Source organism: Dermochelys coriacea, chromosome 15, assembly GCF_009764565.3.
Source record: "Dermochelys coriacea isolate rDerCor1 chromosome 15, rDerCor1.pri.v4, whole genome shotgun sequence".
Classification (NCBI taxonomy): domain Eukaryota; kingdom Metazoa; phylum Chordata; order Testudines; family Dermochelyidae; genus Dermochelys; species Dermochelys coriacea.
This window is the reverse complement of record NC_050082.1, coordinates 12321284-12347735: the sequence shown is the minus strand read 5'-3', so window position 1 is coordinate 12347735 and position 26452 is coordinate 12321284. Positions and strand designations below refer to the sequence as shown.

Sequence of the window (26452 nt, the reverse complement as noted above, 5' to 3'; positions counted from 1 at the left end):
CAAGATCTCTATCATGCATTCCTACAACTACAATACCCACCTGCTGAAGTGAAGAAACAGATTGACAGAGCCAGAAGAATACCCAGAAGTCACCTACTACAGGACAGACCCAACAAAGAAAATAACAGAACGCCACTAGCCATCACCTTCAGCCCCCAACTAAAACCCCTCCAACGCATCATCAAGGATCTACAACCCATCCTGAAGGACGACCCATCACTCTCACAGATCTTGGGAGACAGGCCAGTCCTTGCTTACAGACAGCCCCCCAATCTGAAGCAAATACTCACCAGCAACCACACACCACACAACAGAACCACTAACCCAGGAACCTATCCTTGCAACAAAGCCCATTGCCAACTCTGCCCACATATCTATTCAGGGGACACCATCATAGGGCCTAATCACATCAGCCACACTATCAGAGGCTCGTTCACCTGCGCATCTACCAATGTGATATATGCCATCATGTGCCAGCAATGCCCCTCTGCCATGGACATTGGTCAAACCGGACAGTCTCTACGTAAAAGAATAAATGGACACAAATCAGACGTCAAGAATTATAACATTTAAAAAACCAGTTGGAGAACACTTCAATCTCTCCGGTCACTCGATTACAGACCTGAGGGTGGCTATTCTTTAACAAAAAAAACTTCAAAAACAGACTCCAACGAGAGACTGTTGAATTGGAATTAATTTGCAAACTGGATACAATTAATTTAGGCTTGAATAGAGACTGGGAATGGATGAGTCATTACACAAAGTAAAACTATTTCCCCATGGTATTTCTCCCCCCCATCCCACCCCCCACTGCTCCTCAGATGTTCTTGTTAACTGCTGGAAATAGCCTACCTTGCTTGTCACCATGAAAGGTTTTCCTCCCTCCCCCCCTGCTGCTGGTGATGGCTCATCTTAAGTGATCACTCTCCTTACAGTGTGTATGATAAAACCCATTGTTTCATGTTCTCTGTGTGTATATCAATCTCCCCTCTGTATTTTCCACCAAATGCATCCGATGAAGTGAGCTGTAGCTCACGAAAGCTTATGCTCAAATAAATTTGTTAGTCTCTAAGGTGCCACAAGTACTCCTTTTCTTTTTGCGAATACAGACTAACACGGCTGCTACTCTGAAAGCTCCCAGAGTATATGTTTTAGTGACTTTGCTCCAGAATACTAGATTTGTGACTGGGAAACTTATATAAATATATGTTTCCTAGTAGGCCAAGATTTTTAAAATGCATTATTTGCCCAGGTCGTTATCTCACATCATTGCTATCTCAAGAGGTCATTGTCTTGGGGAGTTTCTGTACTAAACTTTTTTATTATTATAATTTTTTATGTAAGAATGCCATATTGGGTCAGACCAATGGTCCATCTAGCCCAGCCTCCTGTCTTCTGACAGTGACTATTCCAGCTACTTCAGAGGGAATGAACAGAACGGGTAATCATTAAATGATCCACCCCGTTATTCACTCCCAGCTTCTGGCAAACAGAGGCCAGGGATACTCGCAGCATGGTGCTGCATCCCTGCCCATCCTGGCTAATAGCTATTGATGGACCTAACCTCCATGAACTTATCTAGTTCTTTTTTGAACCCTGTTATAATTTTGGCCTTCACAACATCCCTGGCAAAAAGTTCCACAGGTGACTGTGCGTTGTGTGAAGAAATACTTCCTTTTGTTTTTTTTAAACTTGCTGCCTATGAATTTCATTGGGTCACTCCTAGTTCTTGTGTTAAGTGAAGGGGTAAATGACGCTTCCTTATTCATTTTCTCCACATCAGTCAAGATTTTATAAGCCTCTATCATATCCCCTCTTAGTTGTCTCTTTTCCAAGCTGAAAAGTCCCAGTCTTTTTAATCTCTCCTCATATGGAATCTGTTCCATACCCCTAATAATTTTTGTTGCCCTTTTCTGTACCTTTTCCAATTCCAATATATCTTTTTTGAGATGTGGTGACCAGAACTGCACGCAGTATTCAAGATGTGGGCTTACCATGGATTTATATGGTAAAAGTGGGGGAGCTTGGTTTGCCAGACTGATCAGCTATCCAATACTGACAACCTATATGAAAAGGCTGCAAAATACCATGTCTCTGGACTGCATCAACATGCAGAAAGACTTATTATCCAGTCACTGTCAAAGCCAATTTTAGAAGAACTTAATGAGGCTGTTAAAAATGCTGGAAGCACAACTCAGTTTATGTGAACCAACATGGCTGTTGCATCAGACTTTCTATTTAAGCAAGAGGTACCACACACTATAAAGTGGAGGCCAATGTTAAGTGCATTGTCATTGTTAATCCTGAAGTTGGACACTGGTTTCAAACAAGACCAGCAGATGTTCGCTATCTTTCTGAAAAAAACTCAGCTGACTCTCTAGAAGCATGTGGTGCAACAGTGAAAGACTTAGCAGTTGAAAAAGTGAAGAACTCTCTCACCATATTCACAATATGTGCATAAATGGCTGATGAATGGACCAATACAAATAGGCATCAAGTATTAAGTATGTTATCTTGATGTTCGTGGTAGGCCAGTAGATGCATTCTAGATGTTCAGGTTATAGAAGACACATCAGCTGCATCTATGACATCTTAGAAGAGTTAAATGCTTGTAAACTGAACCCCAGACAGATGGCTGCTTGTGCATTTGGTGGAGCTACAAACTTATCTGAAAAACATAGTGGAGTACAAGCTTTCCTCAGAGAAAAATGTAGCCCTAATCTCTCCTATACACACTGCAGAGGCCATCTACTCCAGCTAGTGCTAGTAGGAGATACAGAATCTTCAAAACACTTTAAAAAGCCATAAATGTAATGGCTTTTTATACTCTTCTTTTCAGCAAGAGCCCAAAAGGACTGAATGTCTTGGAAATAAATAGAAGATACACTGGGATTGAAGTTCAAATTAGTCCAACCTGGGAAAACCCACTGGCTTTCTCATGAGCGATTTTTGGCTGTTGTCTTAAAATTATTGCAACCATTATTACTGGCTTTGGAAAGTATCCACCAAGATAGGACAGATCTAAGTAGCGAGGCTGGTGGACAGCTTTTCTTACTAAGTTTAGAGAAGACTATCACCATTCTCTCTCTTGTAAGTCCACTGTTGAAACCACTTGGGTCATTAAACAATGTCATCTAGGCATCTGCTACAACGGTAGTAGATCTTTGTCCAGCAATAGAAGCTACCCTTGGATCAATCAGAGATATCTATTGAAAATGTACTGGAAGAAGCAAAGACTTCAGTCCAGAAGTTGACTAATGAAGGTTATATTGACTCCTTAAGTGAAGAGGACAAGAAGCGTTTGTTAAGCCAGCTGAAAATGGCTTGATTCTTACAAATCTGCAATAGCGATTTCTGGATTCTACTCAACATCCACGTAGCTTTTACAGATGCTTGTCTTATAAAACACCTACAGTTGAATGGAGTGAGGCACTACCAGCAGTGGGGTTGCTATGTGATCGGGACAGAATAGAAAATTTTGAACATAAAGTGGAATATATGACAAACAAATGAAGATTTAACTTCAACTTCTTTATCATCACTAGTGGTCCGAGCCAATCTTTTTACTATGTTTCCTGGGATGAAAGAAGTAGGAATCCATCTCTTGCTGCTCCCAGTCGCAACAGCTACAGTTGAGCATTCTTTTTCCTCATTGAATAGAATTTTGTGTTCTGAAAGAAGTCGCCTTCAGCCTGATCATGAACATATCATGAAGGACTGGCAGTACCAGACACGCAAGAAGACACCAAAGAGTTTAAAATTACACCAGGAAACCAAGAAGGATGTCAATGTAGTGCTTCATAGTAGGCTTGAGTAGCCAACTTTAATTTCTGTGATGATTTTAAAACACGAGTTAAATCTTAATAAAATGGTCATGAAACATTTTTCAGTTTTTACTATGGTGCCATACAGCCCACCTTCGCCCTCACAGTCTCAACTCTTGTTGGCCCTCACCCACCCGAATATTCCAACACCCACCCTAATTTCAGTTCCTGGGGAAAACACTGATTTCTGCTATGTTTGCTAGTTTATGCTGCAAGTTTTGTAATGCGTTTAGGCAGTGATGGATGTACTATGCTGGAGATTAAGAAAATGACCTTAGTCTAGCTTTGTTGTCAGTGGATTATAAGATTAATTGGAGACAGAAAAAAGCAGGAAAGCTGTGTTCTAAATGATTCATGTCTGGATGACTACGTGAAAGAACAACAATTGACGGGACTTCTGGGAATGACTCAGTCAACACTTTTGTAATTGAGTTAGTAATATAACTTCATGGTGTGAAATTTGTTAGATCACCAGTTTTTAATAAAATATGTGGAGGAGGGAATAGTAAAGAGGCATCTATAATGAGGCTTTGCATTTATAGGGTCTGATCCTGCTCCCATTAAAGTAAATGGCCAAACTCCCATTGATTTCAATAGGACTGGCATCAGGCCCATATAGTGTTTTTTTTTTTCTTGAAATCTCAAAGATAAGGATGATTTCAGTTTTTACAGAAGGGGAAACTGAGGCACTGAGAGGTTAGTAATTTCCCCATGTCACTCAGAGCTAGGTCTCCTGACTCCCATTCCTTTGTCATATTCACTACTACAGCTCTTTCTGAACAAGGGTAACAACAAACAGCTCTGCATTTTTTTTGGTAGGGATTCTCCTGAGCTGGCAGGCTGTTTGAGGTAGAGGTTCAGCTGTTCATTATCAGCTAGAATTCCATCTTGATAAGATGAATTTTTGTTTGATTGTCTTGGTTTGCTGTTTTAATCCTCACCCCTCTCTCATATTAGGCAAAGAAATCCACAACATGAACTGATAGTGATATGAACCCTATGCTGACGTAGTTTCAAAGGCAAGTCAACATTTTATCATGTAGGCAGATTCATATTGTCCTAGTTCAGCAGATCTCAAACTATGGGGCGGGCCTCCCAAGGGAACTACGGTAATGCGTCAAGGGAGGCATGAGTTGTATGTGCCTTTTTATGTTTTTATTTTTATTTTTTAAGAGCTCTGGCTGTCAGCCCTGGGTGGCTGGAGCTCAAGCAGAAGGGCTGTGCACCATGGGTGGCGCATGAACTGCCATCTGGGGGAGGCTAGCCCCCAGTCCCACCCCTTCTGAGCCCTGAAGCGCTGGGAGGGCAGGCGGCATAGCCCCAGCCCTGGAGCTCCAGGAGGGCCCCAGCTTGAGCCCTAACCGGGGCCACAACACAGGGACAGGAGAACTAGCAGGAGAGGGTCTGGGGGCAAAATATGGGCAAGGGCCACCTGGCTTTTTGGGGAGGCACAGCCTCAGATACCCGCCACCCATGCTGTGCACACTTGGAAGGCAGGGATAAAAGGGACAGCTGGAGTCCTGCCACTCGGGCTCTCATTCCCCTCTGCCCCCAGTCCCTCACCTGGAGATGGCAGAGCTCTGGCTGTCAGCCCCATGGAGACAGCAGCAGTGCAGAGGTAAGAGTGGCAATGGGGTGCTATGTCTGCTGGGAAGTGATATTGGTGAATATCACTTTTCACATTGCCACCCTCATTTCCGTGCTGCTGCTGGATAGTGGTATATGTACTTGGCGGGGAAGGAGCGTAAACCACTATGAACAAAAAGAAAGGGAGCCCAATCAAATAGGTTTGAGAATCACTGTCCTCCTTTAATCTGGAGCTCACACTGCCACGTTCCAGCATTATATTTAGTGATTTTTTTTTTAGTTAATATATTTTATAAAAAATCTTTGATACCACTTACGGTCTACTTCTGCATTTCCACTTCTAATTGGAAGTTTTGGGTATGCAAGGATTGGTGCTATAGTCGTGACACTCCCCATTTAAAGAAGCTGTGCATGGCTTAAGGAGCTGAAGGTTAAGGTAGTTTAACTGATATCAAATTTTCATCTGTTCCGGTAAGTAAAGGTGAGGATATCATAAACAGTGGCAAACTCTGGCAAGTAGATTTCTTTGGCTGGAGAATTGTTTGGATGTTAGTACAGCAAAGACGGGTGAAAGAGTTCAGAGAATATTCAGTCAGCTCGTCACTGATGGGAATGAGGCCCGATGGGTATGTAATGAGCATTACTGCTGGAACGAGAGTAAAGTAGCTCAGGAGAAAGGGGAATTCTTAGCTCATTGAAACTATTTCTCGCTTAGAGCGAAAAGTCTCCTCCATAGGGCTCGACAGCTCATACTGAATCCAGTATTGTACTCTCCCTAACACTCACCAATCTGCCAAGTGTGTTAGTCAAAGTTTAACATAGAAAAGGAAAGCAAAGAATCAGAACGAGGATCTTCTATGTGGATCTGAGAGGAAAGTTTTGCATGTAGAGTGTATTTAACTGTTTTTCTTCTGAACAACACACCAACCACAGCCAATATATGGGTTAATCCATTGCAGACGGATGTATTTACCTAGTCCTGTACCCTAATGTTAGTATATTATCCCTCTGGTTCACACAGATTTAAAATGTTGGGGGGGGGGGGGGGGATTAAAATCTCTTCCAGGACAGCACTGTGGAAAAATTGTTATGTTATGTTCTATACATCATGCTCCTTGCTATTCACTTTTAAGCTGCCCATTGTTTGTTAGATATGGGTTTCTCCAACTTTTTCCTAGCCTGGACCAATTTTTCAATACAAAGGTAGACTGATGGGCATCCACCCTGTTCTTTGGGAGGAGGGATAGCTCAGTGGTTTGAGCATTCGCCTGCTAAACCCAGGGTTGTGAGTTCAATCCTTGAGGGGGCCATTTAGGGATCTGGGGCAAAAACTGGGGATTGGTCCTGCTTTGAGCAGGGGGTTGGACTAGATGACCTCCTGAGGTCCCTTCCAACCCAGATATTCTATGAATCTCATGGACCATTTCCCTTCCCAGAACTAATTGTATGACGCTCCTGTGGCACCTACGACAATTGCTTACATGGAAAAATAATATTTAGGAAAGTATTGAAAGTATTTCTTGCTGTATTTGAATGGGGTTTAGCAGCTGGAAATGAGGAGTAGCAGCTAGCATGATAGTGACCGTCATCTTTCCTTGGACCACCAGCATGTGCTCCATGTGCCATCCATCAATCTGTGGTACACAGTCTGCAATTTGGGAACCTCCATATGAAAGTATAGCACTAGAAATTATTAAAATTAAGGTTGAGAAGGCATTTCCATGATAAACCCCTGTTTTCCAGGTTTCATTTGCAGATTTCCTAGATCTGTAGCCAACTATTTCCCACCAGCATTCTATCCATTTCTCTAAGGTGCTGAGCTAGTTAACACTGTAGCACTTACAACAGTTAGTTCCTCACACTTCATCTTAAAACATGCATAAGACTCATTAATGCCTGTTTCTAGGATTATATCTGGAATGCAGTGGTTTAAGAATTTAGGTAATGTAACTAGACCCTATGCTGCTCCTATCAAAATCAGTAGCCGAACAGCTATTGACGTAAGTGGGGGCTATATTCAGACTCTGTCCCAAAAGCAGCTAACTCTGAGATTCCTGTTTTGGCTCAGAATTAATGGCCCAGATGCTGCCATCCAGGCTGAATAAATGCAGTTGTTTTATGCTAGAAGAAACCTTTGTGTCTTCATCAGTCCCATCAGGTTTGTCCTGGTGACACAGTTGAGGACAAATCAAGGACTGGAAAGATTATTTTTTAACTGATGTTGAAAATTAAAGACAGTCAAATTCATCCCTGTTGTAACTCCACTGACATCAGTGACATTATAACAGGGCGGAATCTGGCCTATTGTATTTATCCTGTGTTTGGGAATGGTTGGTGATATATAATTCATGTTCCATTATAGAATATTGTTGTTGATAATGAGCCCAGTCCTCTGCACAGGGTGGGGCCTGTTTTATGAGGGTATTCTTCATATTCCAAGAGGCCTTCCTCTATAGCAGTGTTTCCCAAATTTGGACACCGCTTGTTCAGGGAAAGCCCTTGGCGGGCCGGGCCAGTTTGTTTACCTGCTGCGTCCGCAGGTTTGGCTGATCGTGGCTCCCACTGGCCGCGGTTCACTGTTCTCGGCCAGTGGGGGCTGCAGGAAGCAGCGCAGGCTGAGGAATGTGCCGGCCGCCCTTCCCGCAGCCCCCATTGGCCTGGAGCGGCAAACTGCTGCCAGTGGGAGCCGTGATTGGCCGAACCTGCGGACGCAGCAGGTAAACAAACCGGACCGCCAGGAGATTTCCTTGAACAAGTGGCGTCCCAAGTTTGGGAAACGCTGCTCTATAGTATATGAGGCTATTCCGTTCTTCACAATCAGGGTCTGTGCACCCCAATTCTGCATCTGCTGGAGTAGCTGCAGAATTGCATCTTGGACCCCATTCGCACAGTCAGCTTCTCCAGCAGAATGGAACATTTTAAAGGAATATTATTCCAGCTCATTTCAAATGCTAGAAACTCCTTTAATAAAACAAACAAAAAAATTCTCTGATCTAAAATAGTTGCTTCAACGCATCAGGTTTGTGACAGGCAATATGAAATGATCTAAAAGCAATCAGGTGGTGCTGCATCTGAGACCGTGTCTTTTGGAGGGGCTAAGATGCCTATGCCACAGAGGGTAGTGAGAAAGCAGAGTATACACATGAACAGAACAGCCCTGCATGGGTACTGTTCTAAGTATGGCAACCCTGTTCCAAGCAACCTAAAGAAGACACAAAAGGGCAAGAAATAGACTATTTTTTTCTGCTGGGATTTTTTTAAAAACATTTTTTAAAATGCTTAATTTCTCCTAACAAATTTACAAAAATTATATTTTTGTCAACTTTCAACAGAGATGGCCTTAGGATGTTAAACTACACACTGGTTGTTAAAGCATGGTTGCAGTATTGCCAAACACAAGTGTTCCCCAAAATCACAACAGACTTAAAAATAATGAGATCTTAGAAAATAACATATTTTGGGCCTTTATTTGCTTTCTGGACTTTGAGCCATTAGGATTCCTGTTTTCAAGCTTTTGTACAGAAACATGAGGCCAAGACTATTTTAAGGAAAGCTGGGATTTTTACATAAATCACATGACTCCTGAAGCTTTAAGAAAAATTCCAGTTATGCAACAGTCATGATAAAATTGTGTGAATTGGCAGCACTGTATGTAGTGACCTTAATATGTCAGACAAGGAGATAACCCAAAGCCTGGATCCAAGTTTGGCTCTGGTTCTGACATGGAATTTTGTTCCTGAAGCCCTGCTCGGATTTTTGCTGTACTAAAATATAGGTTTTTTGTTTTTTTTAACCTCACCGATATAAAGGAGCATTTCATACATCATTATCAGGTATAATTGACAGGAGAGCTTCACTTTAGCTGTCCAGTTTAGCAAGTCTAGAGAATCATCTTGTTCCATTCCCTGATTGACTGATAACTAAAAGGGAAAATAACACCACCAGCTGATGGTTGCTGGTTTCTCACAGAATTGTATAAATTTCCAAAACAAGAGACTGTTGCCCTAAATAAGATAAGCATTGACTCAGTGCAGCACTCTGTCAGACAGACATTCATAGGCCTGACTTTGATGTCAGTTGACTAGTTTTCAGGGTAGCTCCGTTAATTTAACTGGCATTTTTCCTTATTTGGGCTGCAGTCCTTTAATTGGATCTGTTCAGGGGAACCCTGTGGCTACATGGAGCCCCACAGACACTGGCGGATTAGCCACTGGGCCAACGGAGTCCATGCCCAGGGCCCCCCAGCCAATTGGGGGGCCCAGGAAAAAATCCACTGCAGGAGATGGAAACCTGGAGCCCTGGGCAGGGAAAGCCCTTGTGCCCCAACCCCACTCTGCAGCAGCAGTGCCAGGCAGGGGAAGCCCCAGTGCGCCCCCCGTCCCCGGCAGAAGCTGCGAAACGGGGGAATCCCTCCCTTCCCCCCGCCCCAGCACCAGCGGCCCCTGACCCCATCCCCACCAGAAGCTGAGGGATGGGGGAAGCCCCCATCCCAGTGGTCCTCTAGGCCAGTGCTACTCAAAGTGGTGGTCCGTGGACTAGTGTCAGTCTGCGAGCCATCAGCTGCCGGTCTGCACGCACATTGGAAAAAAAAATTGCTGGTCCCCCACATCAGCTAGCTTGAGAAGCACTGCTCTAGACCCCATCCCTGACAGAAGCCGTGGGACGAGGGAACACCCCCAAAATGGCCGCCGACCACATCCCTGGCAGAAGCCAAGGGACTGGGGAACTCCCTCCCGCCAGGTAGCCCCCGACTCTGTCCCTGGCAGAAGCCAAGGAATGGGGGAAGCCCCCTCAGTGACCCCCATCCCTGGCAGAAGCCGAGAGATGGGGACACAGCTTCTCTGGTCTTGGGACTGAAGTTGGGGGCAGGGGAGAAAGGAGAAGAGGGGTTGCACGGCTGCAGTGGATAGGTGGAATGGTGGGACCCTGGGTGGAACAGGAGTGGCCGCAGGGAAGGGGCAGAAAGGGGTGGGGCAGTGGGCAAGGCTGCAGGCGGAAGGTGTGGAATGGGGGCAGGGCCGCAGACAGAAACGGTGGGGAGGGAGCCCCCCACTGGCTCTGGCCCAGGGCCCCAGGAAACCATAATCCACCTCTGCCAACAGACTTGAGTGGGTTCCATGAAAGTGCCAGGGCAGATCCTTATGCCTGCATGGATCCCATGGCAGTTTCAGGCCTTTAAAGTGCGGAATCTGAATCAGGCCCAATGAGTCTGTAGTCAACATCACCAGTTAGAGAGAGTCAGTTCCCATGTTCAGTGGAGCTTTTGGTTCACTTAATTTGTTTCATGGACAGCAAAATACGGCACGCTATGATGGATGGGGCAGTTCCATAAACATATCATTCCTTGCCAGAAGCGTATTCAGCAATTATGATTGAGATTGTTCTCGCTCTGAATCTGAAAAGCAACTTTTGAACATACAGCATTGTAGTGTGTGGTTTTCTTCAGTGATTCTAGACATCCATCGTTATGGCATGTGCATCCTGGGGATGTTTTAACCTCCAGGTGCTTTGATAACCTTACTTTCACCAATAGTATGGAGTAAATAGAGCTCTCAGCTGTTTAATAAAACAAAAGACTTTTAAAAATGTCTAAAGGAAGGGTATAAAATCAGAGCATTAACATGGACTAAGTGGGATTCATTTAGCTGGGAGTAGACTCCAATAGGGTATTTCATGTTATTTTTACCTTTTTAATTGTCTCTGACAGTTGTTAAGGGTTTTTTAAGAGCTGTGATTATATTTTCTGATGCCCGATAACACGAATAAGTCTGTTCGGAAAGATCCCTTCTGTGTACACCACTTATCTGTAAAGCAGAATGGGTTCATCCTCTCCCACTAACGGCACTCTGCCAAACTCACTTGCATCTTCTAGAAGCTCAGCTGCTGACTTCTCGGTCAATTACTCATGAGAGAAACTCGCTTTTAGATCATTCTGTGTTCAGATGCTGATTGCCAAGATGGGCCAACTCAAAATAAAATAAATACTTGGGTCATTTCCTGTGAGGGGAGGATGGAAAGTCCTGAACACTTGTGAATCCATTCTATAAACCACATAAAATCTGTGTGAAAGGGAAACTTCTAATCCCAGCATATTTGTAGAGTCTATGAAAGATAAATTAATGAGCATCAGGGTAGAATAGGATGGGGATCTTTGCTTACTGAAGTCAATGGCAAAATTCCCATTGACTGTGGTGTAGGGTGACCATTTTGGCTGGGACAGTCCCTTTTTTAAGCCCTGTCCTGGCTGTCACGATGTTTTCCCCTCTAAAAGAGGGCATTTGTCCTGTTTGCTCTTGCTGACTTAATCTGTTGACAAATGTCCATTTTTGTCAAAAAAGCGGGTTGCGGTGCAGAGGAACACGTGTGGGGGGGGGAGGCAAGCAGAGATGCCAGCCCTGTGCGGGGGATGGTGGGGAGAGGCAGCGTTCACACATGTAGGGGGATGGCAGGCTTCCAGCAACTGGAAACAGCCTCACGCAGGGGGCTAGCAGGCTTCCAGTTACCGGAATCAGCCTGTTGTGTCTATTAAAAGTGGAAAAAAGGACAGCACGCTTGGCTTCATGGAGTGGCTTACATTGCTCTGTAGGCACCCTACTAGATGATGTAGGAGAGTTGCTGCTGATCTCAAATTTGTTAGTCTCTAAGGTGCCACAAGTACTCCTTTTCTTTTTGCTGAAAGGAAGATACTCCCTCTAGTCCTGATTCAGTATTGCCACCCTAGGGATTAATAAAATCATGAGACACTTAAAAATTATGAAACTGGCTTCAAAATTATGAAATTTATCAAAAATAATAAATGTTGGGTGCTTTTTATTTGTCTTTTGGTTTCTGGGCCTTTGGGGGTACTCTCGGGTCATATTTTCAGGCATTTCTCTGCCACCATGAGGCCTAGAAATGTCCTGTTTTAAAATGAAAGCTGAGATTCTGACAATCATCTGATTTCAGGTACTTTAAGAAAAAGACTATATATCACAGAACTCATGATAAAATCATGAGAATTGGCACCACTGTAATGATGAGCTGAAAGAATCCATAAGGGTGGGGGGAGGAAAGGAGAGTGTTTGGAAAAACAGCAGATTCTTAGGGCTCCAGAATCTTTCCTCTACCAGGGATATTGTGGAAACAGCTATACAGTCTCCAATGAAGCTATGAGTAAAATATCAGGTGTAAGTATATGTGTTTTAGGAACAAGTATCAGCAACAGGGAAATTACTTGATGCAATTTACTTGACGCAAATTGGAAAATTGTAGTCAGGCCTCACTCACCTTGAGTTTTATGTTTGTGAGCTACAATCTGCTGATTTAATGCTGCCTCCCTTTTTTGATAGCCTTTTGAAGTCAACTGCCGCTCCTGAACATGCATCACTGTGGTTTGAGTCTTAGTCTTGCACTGCTTCAGCTTTCAGAGTAGCAGCCGTGTTAGTCTGTATTCGCAAAAAAGAATAGGAGTACTTGTGGCACCAAACTCCAAAAGGAGTACTTGTGGCACTAAATTTGTTAGTCTCTAAGGTGCCACAAGTACTCCTTTTCTTTTTTCTTCAGCTTTGAGATAGAAAACATGCATGAGAGTATCTGCTGTTATAGGCTGGAGATGTGTTGCATCACCTGAGGCCTAAAAGTTATCATCTGATTGATCTGATCTCTAATTTTAATTATTTTTGAAAGCGTGTCCTTTTCCCCCACCCCCTTAAGAAATAATGGGGGATGGATCAAGAAAATTGGTATCTTACACCATGACAGCAGCAGGAATTTTGCAGCTTTGTACTTAATGCTGTTTTCATTACACTGTTTTGAATATATCATATTTATTATTATCTGTTATTTCCTCGTTTCTTGGGTTTTTTAAATGCTCAAACCTATATATAAAGTTTAAAACTAAAATCAAGACTTACCTTGTATCCATGTCCATTTTATGACTGCATGAGACTGTATATTAGATATCCATACTGTGTTAAAATGAAATTAGGGGGTCCATTTTTGACATGGAGCCAACTATCTACTAATCGGAGAGATTACAAATCTAGCATGTTTCGAAATGTATTCAGACTCCTCCAGCAAAGGAACCTTTTTAGAACAGTGATGATCTTACTCAGGGCAAAATCTTCTACTGGTTTAAACTAAACCAGCTGCCAATGGTTCCATGGGGCCATTGCAGCAGAAAGGATCGTCATAGTGCAAGGATGCTATGCCACATCCCCGTTCTCCCAAGAACTCGCTGGTGGCCTGGAAAGGATGGCATAGAGCCAGTTACACTAATTCATTACCACCCAGGGATAATCTCCACACAGGGGAAGTTCTCTACAGTCAGATTTGCCACATTTAAGTCTGTTTTGTACCAGGAGACCAGTGCAAAGCAGGTATCACAGAGTTAAGGACCTGCCCTCAATCTTTAACTCATTGGGGCAAGTTATTTTTATTTTTATTATTATCAATTATTATTACTTTATGTTGCAGTACAACTCGAAGGCCTCAATGAGAATCATGGCCATATTGTTTGAAACTTTGGACAAACAGGGTAGAATTTTTCTGGAGAATTTGTGGCAAAATCCCTGAAACTCCTTGTATTAAATGATTTTTAAGTATCTTTGTCATTCACTTTTCTAGGGACTTGGGGTCATGTTGGATTCTCCATCACTTTCCATTTTTTAAATCAAGACTGGGTATCTTTCTGAGAAATTATGCTGTATCTCAAACAGAAGCTGTGGGTTTGGTGCAAAGGTTTCTGGATGAGCCTTATTGGCCGGTGTTATGCAGAGTCAAACTAGATGATCATAATGGTCCCTTGTGGCCTTGAAAGGTATGAATCTCAAAAGAGACATGGTCTCTGTCTCGAAGAGTCTACAATCTGAATTGAAAGAAGGGATTGTACAAATCGGGGATTGTAAAACAATAGCGGAAATGAGGGGAGGCGTCATGAGGATGACCGTGATGAGATCTTGATGTTCCATAGGTTAGCTATGTGCACAGCATGATGGCTCCAAATTATAGTTTGTTTGTTTAAATTAATAAGACTGTGTGGCAGCATAGACAAAAGAGCAGAGCTGTTTGCAAGAGAAATGCACACCAGAGTCAGTGGATGCATGCCACTAACGGTGGGTACCTTAAGAACATAAGAGCAGCCATACTGGGCCAGACCAATGGTCCATCTAGCCCAGTATCCTGTCTTCCGACAGTAACCAATGCCAAGTGCTTCAGAGGGAATGAACAGAACAGGCAGTCATCGAGTGAACCATCCCGTTGTCCACTCCTAGCTTCTGGCAACAATTGCTACTAAAGACTGAATTTTGTTATGAGATTATTTTCCCTGGAGAGTATGTGAGTTTGTTTCCAGAGTGAATGCAAACTCAAGAAGGTCAGTTCTCAAAGAAACACCAGTACTCTTTCCCATATGCACTAGTCATTATTGTGTTCTCTAGTCTTTTGATAGGGTGTCACCTACAGATTCTGAATGCACCTGCATATCATCACTGCTTGTCGCACTATCCCCCATGCCAGTAAGTTCACTCCTTGCAGTGACTCCCAGTCAGGCACACATAGTGAACAAAATTCTGCACTGGAATAAACTAGTGCAGCCATTTACAACAGAGAATTTGGCCCACAGGGTTTAGTATTATATACACTTACATAGCATTCCACGTGTTGGACCCTATTACACTTCTGATCACTTGCATGCCACCTCTCTTCTATTGCTTTTTGGAGACTCCTGGGGGGGTCTTTCCTGTGTGAATTCGGTCAGTTCAGAAATGCAGACACAATTTCAAAGCTGAAGGCAAAGGGTGAGAACTAATACATCTGGAAGTAATATTGCTCTTGGCTGTATCACAGAACAGTCAGTGCTTGATTACTATGTATGTGAACATTCAGTATGAATTTCACTGCCGTTTAACTCACCTTCAGTGAGACTTCTTAGCATTGTAAGATAACAGTGCTTCCGTGGGGGATGGATGAGATATCTGTGGTATACCAATGTTATAGCATCATACTGTTTTTTTAAAATGTACATGATTCTTAAAGATAATCTTTAAACTTAAATGGTCATTAAAGAAAGTATCATCTTTGAAATGCATTTTCCTGAGTGTGACCCTCCCTAGATAAAGTTCTTTACAACTGAAAGCAAGGAGACATGAAGTTTTATGGGGAAGAGGTGTTAGCTGTTGTTTGCTAAGATGCAGAGCTATTTATTCCTGACCCCTTTCCTTGTCAAAGAATGGCCACTTGATAGGTGATGGCCCATCATGTTTGATGACACCTGTCTAGAGGTGTCAACTTGTCTTTTGTCTTTCAGAAACAGGTTTACCCATCTTTCAGACTTGTCTGGTAAACACACTTCAGTCATGATTTCAGGTTATGTTCATAACTTTACATATAATATTACATATATTTCACCATGATGTTATTGGTCAGCAAGTTATTAGTTTTTAAATGATACAAGGCATACTTTGTACAAAGATTATTACAGTAGTGTGTACGGTATGAATACAGGAGTGTATTCTGACACAAGGGACAATAAGAGGCTCTTAGTTTGTCTGATGTACCTGCACATCACTTCTCTTTGCAATATCTTAGAATATCTTCACATCCTTTTACAATGAGGAGGGGTACTGAACTCCTGTTCCTCATTTGCCTTTTAACAATTGAAGACTCCAACCAAACACTTTATGCAAGGCAAAAATTGACATAACTAACAGGTATATCTTCCTAACATAATATAAAATGTGACAAGTACAGTTTTATATCCTGGGGGGTATCATTCTTCTTGACTCTGCTCATGCCTGTCAGCAGAGGATCTGGCCCAGTTGTCTGTCTTAGGCCTTGTCTACATTACAAAGTTTTGTTGGCAGAAGCTGGCTTTTGCCAACAAAACAGGGGAGGTGTACAAACGACAAAGCTACTTTTGGTGGCAAAACAAAACCACCTCGACAAGAGGCATAAAGCTTTTTATGACAAAGCCTCAGTGTAGACATCGTGCATCAACTACGAGAAAGGGACAGAGAGACTTTTTCCATTGGACCATATGAACTGGAACCATAAACTCACTGAACATTAAATCTCACCAAATGAGGGTAAATCCATCCTCATCATCGTATCCACTCATACTCCACACCTGAACATAACCGTTATATGAACAACATACCCTCATATCTCAATGTCTGAACTTTGACCCATTAACCTTTAACCCCGAATTGGGGATATTGCAGATTATGTATTCCTTACGCCAGCTAATCCTAAATTGAATTTCGCATCCTTTAATAATCTGTACGTTATTCCCTGATAAGCAGAAACTTCTATGCTTAAACTCTGTACCATTTTCTTTTTATTTTAACATCATCTTAATATAATTTTTAAAGCTGCTGTTTGTTCTTCGACATAACTGGCTTCCCCCAGTATCCTAAAATGCCTACCATGACCGTTCTGCTCACTGTTTTGATCTCTGCTACCATCCAGGCCATACCCTCTCAAAGCTCCTGGAAGTATCTTGACAGCTGAGCATGCTGCTCTGTTCTGGGAACAAAGAGCAAATCATTAGCGTGGAATGCTGCTGTTCTCCCCAGCACTAGGAACACAGCAGCAGGCAGACTGCTGCTGCAGGGAGCAGATAGGGACGGACTGCTGTGCTACTTTGACATTTCTCCGCTGGGAGAGCTCACAGAGCTCCTCAGGATGCCGCTCCCAGCAGCTGAGGAGGCTGTGGGAGAACTCGGAGGGAATCACAGAACCATAGGCAGATAGGTAGAGTGGGTTGCTTTGGGAGAGACTACTGTGCTGAGCAGAATCAGGGCCTGAGATGGAGGGGGTGTCCCCTTCCCCTGCCTCAGGATAGGTCGGTCAGCCTGCTGTTCCCACACCACTTTCCTTTCCCTCTTCCTCCCCCTTCAGTTGAAAAGCGGTTGACAATTTACTAGAATACTGGAACGATGGGATTGAGAAACCTGCATCATGTGCCGCTGTACTTGCCCCATGAGGCATTGCAAACCCTGCAGCCAGTTACACAGTGAGATAGCTACCCACCGTGCACTGCTCTCTGTCGATGCAAGAGCTGCTAGTGTGGATGCACTCTGCTGACACAAGGAGCATAGTGTGGACATGCAACAGTAGTTTAATTAAAGCACTTTAGTTAAAGCCGCATAACTTTTGGTGACAAAATTTTGTAGCGTAGACAAGGCCTTAGTGGTACAACAAGGTCATCCACTCTCAAGCTTCTTGCTCCCTAGATGTTGCCTTTCTTGGTTGGAGACAAGCTTCTTTCTCCTTTCTGAGCAGGGTATTGCCAGACTGAACAGTTCCCTGCTTCATTGTGTTATTCCCAGCAAAAGAGTGTCTAAGTAACCCTGTTTTTTTGTCTCTTTGGAGACTAATAACAGTGTAACTGCCTACAGTTACCACACAGTTCTTTAAAAGCAAGCATATTTTATTCTTAAGGTAAAAGCATTACAGAGAAAACATATTAAAAACAATAAAAGAACCTACACACATGCAAATGAAGCTAACCAGAGATCACCCCAACTTTAACATGGGCTCTGACTGGAGCAGTCCTTCAAAATCCCAGAAAAGGGCCTTGTCTGTGGTCACAAATTCATAGCACCCTCAGCTCAGAACTAGCCTACTCATGAAAATTTAGTCCCTTCTTTACCATTCAGGCGTCTTTGATCTGGCGTTTCCAGGAGCAGATAATCATTAGATAATGGGTTTCCTCCCAAGTACCTCCTAGGAAACTCACATCAATGTATTATCCCAAACAGTTCTGTCTGGACTCCTTGGTTCTATTCTTGAGTCTGCCATTGACTTGCCATGCAACCATGGGCAAGTCACTCAGATCTTGCTATGCCTCTGCTTTGTTAATATGGATAATAAGATTTCTCTGCAGTCCAAAGCCCTATGTACTCTGTGGTAAGCTGCACCTAAAATCTGTGGCAAGGCCATGGAATCTGCGGCTTTTGGTGGAAATTCTTCAGCAACTTCAGATCAATTTTGGAAATGGAGAATGGAATGGAATTTGAAAATGGACACTATCTGTAAAGCTGACCATTTTATGATTAAAGATGATCATTTTATATCATTGATATTATCACTGTTACACATTGCAACAAATCTTTCACAAAATGTATCTTGTAAGGTGTCAATGAAAAAGCTACAATCTATCCATGTATCATCTTTGGATCTAAAGTTATGAGTATTGGCTATATAGTACATTTGTATCTTCAACCTGTGTTTTGTTCCTGAGTGACGCCCACTGGATAGAATTTACATTAGGGCTAGGCAGCTATGTATTGATGGCCCATCAAGGACGCCCAGCTCTAAAATGGGCCATTGAAGAAACTCATCCTAGCCAGATAGCTCTTCCTGAGGATGCCAGGAGCCGTTGACCACTCACTGTGAATCAGCAAAACAAGTAGAGGCATGTAATATACTCATGTGACCCTGGACTCCATCTTGGCTGGTAACTTTCCACAGACAGGGGCTGTGATCTTTATTTGGGACAGTACGTTTCCATGCATGTGGCAGAGGATGTACAAAGACACCTGAAACACCTCCATTTTGCCTCTTTCCTGCTATAATTCTCTGGACTGTGGATTTACAACTAAAAGGAGCATCTTGAACTATGGACTGAAGACCTTCCAGTCTTTTAGAAGTTACCAGAGAGACTTTACAAGCTAGCCATCTATTCCATCACTGCTACAAACCTGATATAAGGACTTTGCAATCATTTGTATACATATGATCTATTGACCATTTATAACTGTCTTCTTTTATTATTAACTCTTTAGTTAATTTACTAAAGATTGTCTGACAGTGTGATATTTGGGAAAATCTGAGATTCATATTGCCCTTGGGATGTGTGTCTGATCCTTTACGATTAGAAAGAACCTCACACATGGTGAAATGGGTTTTCAATAACCTCTCACTGTATTAGATTGGGTGGGAGCCAAGGGCTGGAATTCCTAAAGGGGACTAAACTATGCTAAATTATGTGTTTGGCTTCTAGTTAACCAGTGTAGTACCACAGAAGTTCTTTTGTTATTGGATTGGTGAATCTAATTATAGAATAAACCACCAGCTTTAGGAATTGTCTGTGCAATTTCTTGCAGTCTGCCGTGTGGCGTTTTCAGGTACCTGATCACACTATCATCAGCACGGCATACCCTATATCATTTATTTTGATGTTCAGTTTCTTTACACTGCCTCCATATATTTGGTTTTCAGTATGCCCCAGAGGGTTACCTTTAGGTTTTAGACTGAACTACCGATTAAGATAAATGGGGCAGCTCTCAGAGTTATGATTTCAGGCTATCTGCAGACTCAGGAAGATAACACTGCATACTCATGTTTTCAAGATTTTCTTCACAGCCATGAAGGCTGGGAGCATAATTTTGTTACAGTGAAAGCTGTGTTCTGGAGCATGTTTCTGTGTAAAGAGGTGAATTCCATGACCACAGAATTGTGGAATACATGGGGTTCTGCCAACAGTCACTCAGAGACATGTCTGGATGACCAGTTAATGGTTGTAGAGTGATGTGAGGTCTTTGAACAAAAGGTGCTTGAGAAATGCAGAGTATTAATATGAGTTTGACTAGGCCAAGAAATGTAGGGCCAGGCTTCGGGAGCCCCTTCTCCCTTGTTGAAGTCTCCCCTGCAGGGGACAACCATACTCTAGCTACAAAGCACTGGGCAGCACAATGTGGGGAGGACAGTGATCCCTGCCTGCTGCGCTCCAGAGAAGGTATGTCCCTGGCCCCTGAACACTGGCAAGTGCCTGCAGTGCTATGTTCGTGGTGAAGCCTGTGAATCTTCCTCTGCACAGATCCACCAGCTATTGCCCCGAACATTTTTTGGGAAGACATGGGTCGGGAGGATGATACCAACTCTGCTGAGGTTATTTGAGCTCTCAGCTCCATAGCCATAGGGAAGATTTCTCAACTAACCCCCGGGGCTTATGAATTAAAATGCTCTGCTACAGATAGAGCTGCCAACACTCCCTTTTTACAAGGGATGTCTCTTATTTTTTCATCTCTGTACAACAAGTTCGGGAGTTGTTGAGTGCTGAAAAAAGCAGCGAGAAATAGCCCTGGCGAATGTAGGTGATTACTGCTTATAAATTATTATTAATCCTAATAATGATGATAATATTGGGGGAAAGGGGTGCTAAGAAAACAGCGCCTTATTTTTGAAATATAATGTTGGCAACCCAAGCTACAGATGACACATTACTGTTGCTCCTAACACAGTCCAGACCAGGTCATAGAGTATCCCTCAAATCCCATTAGCAGAGAGGATAAAGCATGGCCAAATTTGGGTAGGAATAGATAATTTTCCCCTTAGTACTGCACAAGTTAATAATCTGCAGGGTGATAGAACACAAATCCCACAATGTTGCCATCATATCTAGACAGAGATTAAGTTAATTCCATCCTCATATTGGACCCTGCCATTAAATTGTAATCAATATTGCACAGAGTTCCTGTGGGGTTTAGAATTTCCCCACTGAACTTCATTGTTTTTGAAACCCCTAATCTTTCCTGTTTTTGACAACTACTCCCTAATTCCCAGAAATCTGTTGCACTTTGTAGCCTTTGTAATATGTTTCACATCGCTAACCTGCTTATTTTACTCATACTCTTATTTCTTCAGTTCTTCGGACTTTTACTCAACTGCTTAACCATAATCATTTGCATTGCTTCACCCCACTCAGCCATTTGTAGCTTTGCAATTTCTTGCCCACTTCTAGCCCATTCCCAGGATATTATATTACATTTCCTTTATTTCTAGTAAGAAAATGACTGCTGACTCAACTCATCAGAGATCACTCTTCTTTCACTGTCAGTATGAAGCCAGTACTGCAGCATGATTATGGAAAGTTCTGTATAGCTGGAGGTGCTGCCTTTTATATAAGGCATACATTCCAGGTCCTGTCCACATATGGTCATTTAAGAGCTCCTGGCAACTTTTTGTAAGAGTAGGGCTAATAAACAAGTGTCCTGATCAGATTCCAGTTCTGTTGGGTGCCTTCTGACTAGCTAAAATTCCCCAGGTAGTTACCATTGTGAATTCAAATCTCCTACCTAAATTTACTCACAGTATTTTTCTTCGTTTCCTGACCTGTATTGTGTAGTGTTGCTATGTTCTTTTAAACAGATATTCTCCAGTGGTGGATGCATTTCAGTAGTAGGTGAAGAGAACTGTACAATCCCTAACCCACAGAGAGGGTGTGATACTTGATTCGCTAGGGTTACAAACGTCTCTCATACCATCTTCCAATTTTACACCTGCTATTAGATTCCAGAGACAAATGACGGGTCCTAGTAGACTGATTGATTGTTTTTTGGGTGTAGTCAGATGTAGATACTTAGGGCTTGTCTACACTGGCACTTTACAGCGCTGCAAATTTCTTGCTCAGGGGTTTGAAAAAACACCCCCCTAAGCGCTGCAAGTTTCAGTGCTGTAACGTATCAGTATAGACAGTGCACCAGCGCTGAAAGCTGCGCCCCTCATGGAAGTGTTTTTTTTATGTCACGACTACACAAGCCAGTGAAGACGTGCCCTTAGTGGTGGGGTTTTCAGAAGCCATCAGGATTGGTCTAACTCGGCTCCCAGTGGAGTCAAAAGCAGTTTTGCCGTTGTTTTCTATGGGAGCCAAGTTAGACCAATGCTGAGCACTCTTTAAAATCCCAATCCTAGAGGCCTACACAATTGCTTCCATAATCAAACCAAGGCACAAAATTGGAGACCACCTCGAAAGTACCTTGTAAAGTGCTTTGAGATCTTCAGTTTGGTAGGCAGTGGAGAATTGCAAATTGTCCATCTAACCCCAGTGCCCTTTCTGATACAGGATTGCACTGAGTGTCCCTTTCTGATATTCTAGCTAGCATCGTGTTCATCCCACAGGTCACCACTTGTCCATTGCCATTTCTTTTGATTTTTGTATTTAAATATTAAAGTTATATTAGTGCTGGTCATAGATGTCAGAGTAATAACCCTACAAAGTGAAAACCTGTTCATTCATGTAATGGGTGTGTCTCAGGAAGTGACAACTCTAGCTTCCCCATAATGTCCTGCTAATGTAAATACTCCAACCTTGACCTGATGTGCACAGCTTTCTAGAGAGGAAGAGATAGAGTGTCATCTCAATGGCCCAGTCAGCCCTTGGTCTCTAAGGTGAGAATGCCAACAAAGGGGCCTATTGCTGCCAAGCCAACTGAGACACTAGTGTTAATTGTATGGACCCCTGCCTGGTAGAAGATTTATTGAGCTCTTCAGTCATTTTATATAGCATACTGTCGAACACCCATAAATCTAAGAAAGCTGCAGGGAGCTAAACAACATGCAAAACAAGTTTAGACCAAGTTTTTTTTGCCAAAAGTTATACCACATTTATTAAAGTGCTTTAATTAAACCCCTGCTGCATGTCCACACTGTGCTCCTTTTGTTGCTGGAGCACATCCACATTAGCAGCTCTTGCAACGACAAAGAGAACAGCACTCTGTGGGTAGCTATCCCACTGTGCAACTGGCCGCAGGGTGCTTTGGGAAGGGTTTGCAATGCCTCATGGGGCAGGTAGAGCATCACATGATGAAGGTTTCTCAATTCCATTGTTCCATGGGCATCCTACTAGATTGCCAGCTGCTTTTTGACTGAAGTCGGGGGGAGGGAGAGTGTGTGACAGGGAGCATGTGTGTATGGCGGGGACAGATAGTACACACACACACACACACACACTTATATCCACCCCTGCCTGCCTGCCTCTGTGTTCATAGTGTGGGAGACAGCAGGAGTGTTCCAAGGTAATGATTGGCTCTCTGTTTCCCGGAGCAGAGCAGCACTGCACAGCACACCGGCTGTCAGAACGGAGCTTTGAAAGGGGAGAGGTGCATCCTGCAGGGCTGCTGAATTCAAAACAATAAGCAGAGTGGTCACAGCAGGCCTTGTGGGACACCTCCGGAGGCCACTTACAGCGAGAAAAGCAAGCAATACACTGGCACCATGGCGATAAAACTTTTGCGCAAAAAGCCTTTTCACTCTCATCAAGGTAGGGTGACCAGATAGCAAGGGTGAAAAATCAGGACGGGGGCTGGGGGATAATTGGCACCTATATAAGACAGCACCCCAAATATTGGGACTGTCCCTATAAAATCGGGACATTTGGTCACCCTACCTCAAGGTGGTTTTATTACAGTGCTGCAACTGAGGAGTTTTGTCTCAAAAAGTGACTTTGCAGTGTGTACACCTCTGCGGTTTCATCACTAAAAGCTGCCTTTTGGTGAAAATTCTTGACAGTGTAGACAAGGCCTTAGTGTCTGCTTCCATTTAAGATACATCAATGGAAGCTGCATTGCATGTGCAGTAGCTGCTTAGTACAGCCTAGGCCAAATGATAGTATGCTCTATCACATTCCCCAACACTTTTTAATGAGTGCTTTTAATGAGACAGATGCATACACAGTGGCATGATTCTGATTCCCATTTCATCAGAGAATTAACTGTCTTGACTTCAGCAGAGTTAATTGGGATTTACATCAGTATTAAAGAGATCAGAATCTGCCTTCAACATGCTGGTAGGTCATAGGAAATGGAACTCATCAATCCATTTGTAAACTGTGATTTGATATGATTCAGTATATAAATGTTCTCAGCTCTTCTAACACAGTGTGCTCACATCACCTGTCTGACACGGATTTACTGGCCAAGACAATCCACAGCCTAAGGCATCTGCGGTTATTAAATCAATTCATAAAATTCTCTTCTTTAGCATCCTTCTCTATGAGTGATTTAGGACCAAGTACATAGACTGCTTAGCAATTAGATTTGTTTTCTCCTGATGTGCATCCTTTCAGTTTTGTTAGTAATTTTGCATAATAAACACCAGCTGAAGTGCTTGGTCATCATAATTAAACTCAAATAAAACCTAGTTTGGGGATTTTTTTTAGCAGTCAGTAGTTCATCAAAATGTGGTCTTTCTTTTAGGCTTCCTTTCCCAATCTCCCCTCCCGCATTCCTAAATTCCTCTGGGGCTTAGTCTTTGCTAAGAGTTGCTCTGGAGAGCAGCCACAAAGAGTTGAGAAAAAATGCAAGTTCCCTTCTGCAGTTTATCTGGGCAAAGGGCCCTTCATAGCACAGACAGTACCTCTGCTCTCACAGCAGTCCCCTTAGTTCCATATGTGCCTTTAGAACTTTTATTCAGATTTCTCACAGTTCATCCCCCTGAGAAGCAAGGGATTGGCATGCTGCAGAGAGGTGTGTTGGAAGGGAGAAGGTTATAGGATTTTAGTGGAGACCTGTGTTGTTGCGAGCTGACAGGACCTCTGTCAGGGATGAGGTTATTGCCCTGGACTCACTATGCACAGTGCAGGGGGTGCAGCAGGCTGGATGACAGGCTGACAGCACATTGAGTCCACTCAGATTGGGAAGGTGCTGTGTTTGGTTCAGGTCCTCTGAGGCAGTAAATGTGGCTAGTCCTGGAGTTCTCAAGTGGAGGCTCACCCCTTTTTTCTCACTATTGATCTGCTGCCCCCTCCAGCCAGTCATAGCTGAGCCTCTTCAAATGTCCCGGAACTGGATTAAAGGAGGTCTGAGGTGACCCAGTGCAGAAGAAACTCGGAGCAAATGACCAACCAAGGGCCAGATCTTCAGCTCCGCTCCAGGAAAGGAGTGCTTGGAGCTGACGAGGTCCCAGTGGTGGGTAGATTTAAGCCAGTTTTACTCCCTTCCCCCACACCAGATCCAGTGGCTGATCCTCTGGAGCAAGTCAGAGTAGCCTCTGGTAAAGCGCTTTTCAGGGTGAAATATTAACAATAATAAACTATTGATAGAAGTGAATTATTTAAGTGTGTTAGGGCTTGCCTGTGTGAACATTTAGTTGGTTTTAAAATGGGTTGTCAATCTGTCCTGCACTAGCCTGCCACCTCTGTCCGTGTGGATCCTGCTGAGCCATGTCAAGAGTTCATTAGAGCACTTTGGTTTAATCCAGGGGTGGCCAACCTGAGCTGAGAAGGAGCCAGAATTTACCAATGTACATTGCCAAAGAGCCACAGTAATATGTCAGCAGCCCCTGATCAACTCCTCCCCACGCCCCACTCCAAGCGCCTCCTGCCTACCGGCAGCCCCACCAATCAGCACCTCCCCCTCCCTCCCCGCATCTCCCGATCAGCTGTTTCATGCGTGCAGGAGGCTTTTGGGCGGAGGGGGAGGAGCGAGGCCAGGCTCGGGAGGGGGCAGGAAGGAGTGGAGTGGGGGCAGGGCCTGTGGCAGAGCCAGGGATTGTGCAGTGAGCACCCCCCTGTACATTGGAAAGTTGGCGCCTGTAGCTCCAGCCCCGGAGTCGGTACCTAAATAAGGAGCCACATCTTAACTTCTGAAGAACCGCATGTGGCCCCAGAGCCACAGGTTGGCCATCCCGATCTAATCAAAGAGGACTTGATCAAAGCACCCTAAGGAATGGTTAATGTACACCAGCAGAGTTTACTCAGACAAGGGGCAGGCTTCTGCAAACTAATGTTCATGTAGACAAGCTCTTATTGTCATTTTGCTGTTTTATGATTTTAAACAATACCTAAAAAAAAAAAAAGATTTAAAACAATCCAATGTCATGTCCTTTTGAAAAAACAGAAAGCTTTTCTCAGCATTCTGGAATGAAAATTGTAAACATCTTCAGAAGAACAATAAATATTGACATAGTTGGATCTATTATGTAGAGGAGACTGAAAGAGGATCATGAGAAAAAAAGACAAATATTCTCCAGTTGAAGCAGTGTAGATCAGCTGTGAGGTAAATTTTTTTAATTATTTCCATGCATTGTTTACAGGGCTGTCTCTAGACATTTTGGTGTCCTATGCAGCCCCCCCCGCGGGCAAGGGGCGGGCTGGCCCCAGGCCTCTGAAGAGGGAGGGGGGCGTTCCCAGGCCTCCTTGGGGGGGGAAGGGTAGGCTTGGGGGGCAGGGGTGAAACTGCATGGACCAGGTGGGAGTGGATATTCTGGGAGCGGGATTAAAAAAATAGGCCCACACAGGGTTCTAATTGGGAGCCCCAACTGGGATAGACACAGGTGTGACC

The 26452-nt window shown here is 43.5% G+C and overlaps 1 long non-coding RNA gene across 2 annotated transcripts in view; it reads right to left on the bottom strand.

Annotated features, from left to right (window-relative positions):
* The window catches only part of LOC122456827, a 46710-nt gene that overhangs the window by 7750 nt on the left and 12508 nt on the right, over positions 1-26452 (bottom strand). The window contains exons 2-3 of one of the 2 annotated variants that reach the window (XR_006275915.1): positions 12678-12810; positions 8202-8613 (exon numbers count right to left, since the gene is read on the bottom strand). This is a non-coding gene — a long non-coding RNA (uncharacterized LOC122456827). Of the gene's footprint in view, positions 1-8201; positions 8614-12677; positions 12811-26452 lie in introns of those variants that run through there. The other variant, XR_006275914.1, reaches the window with a different exon arrangement.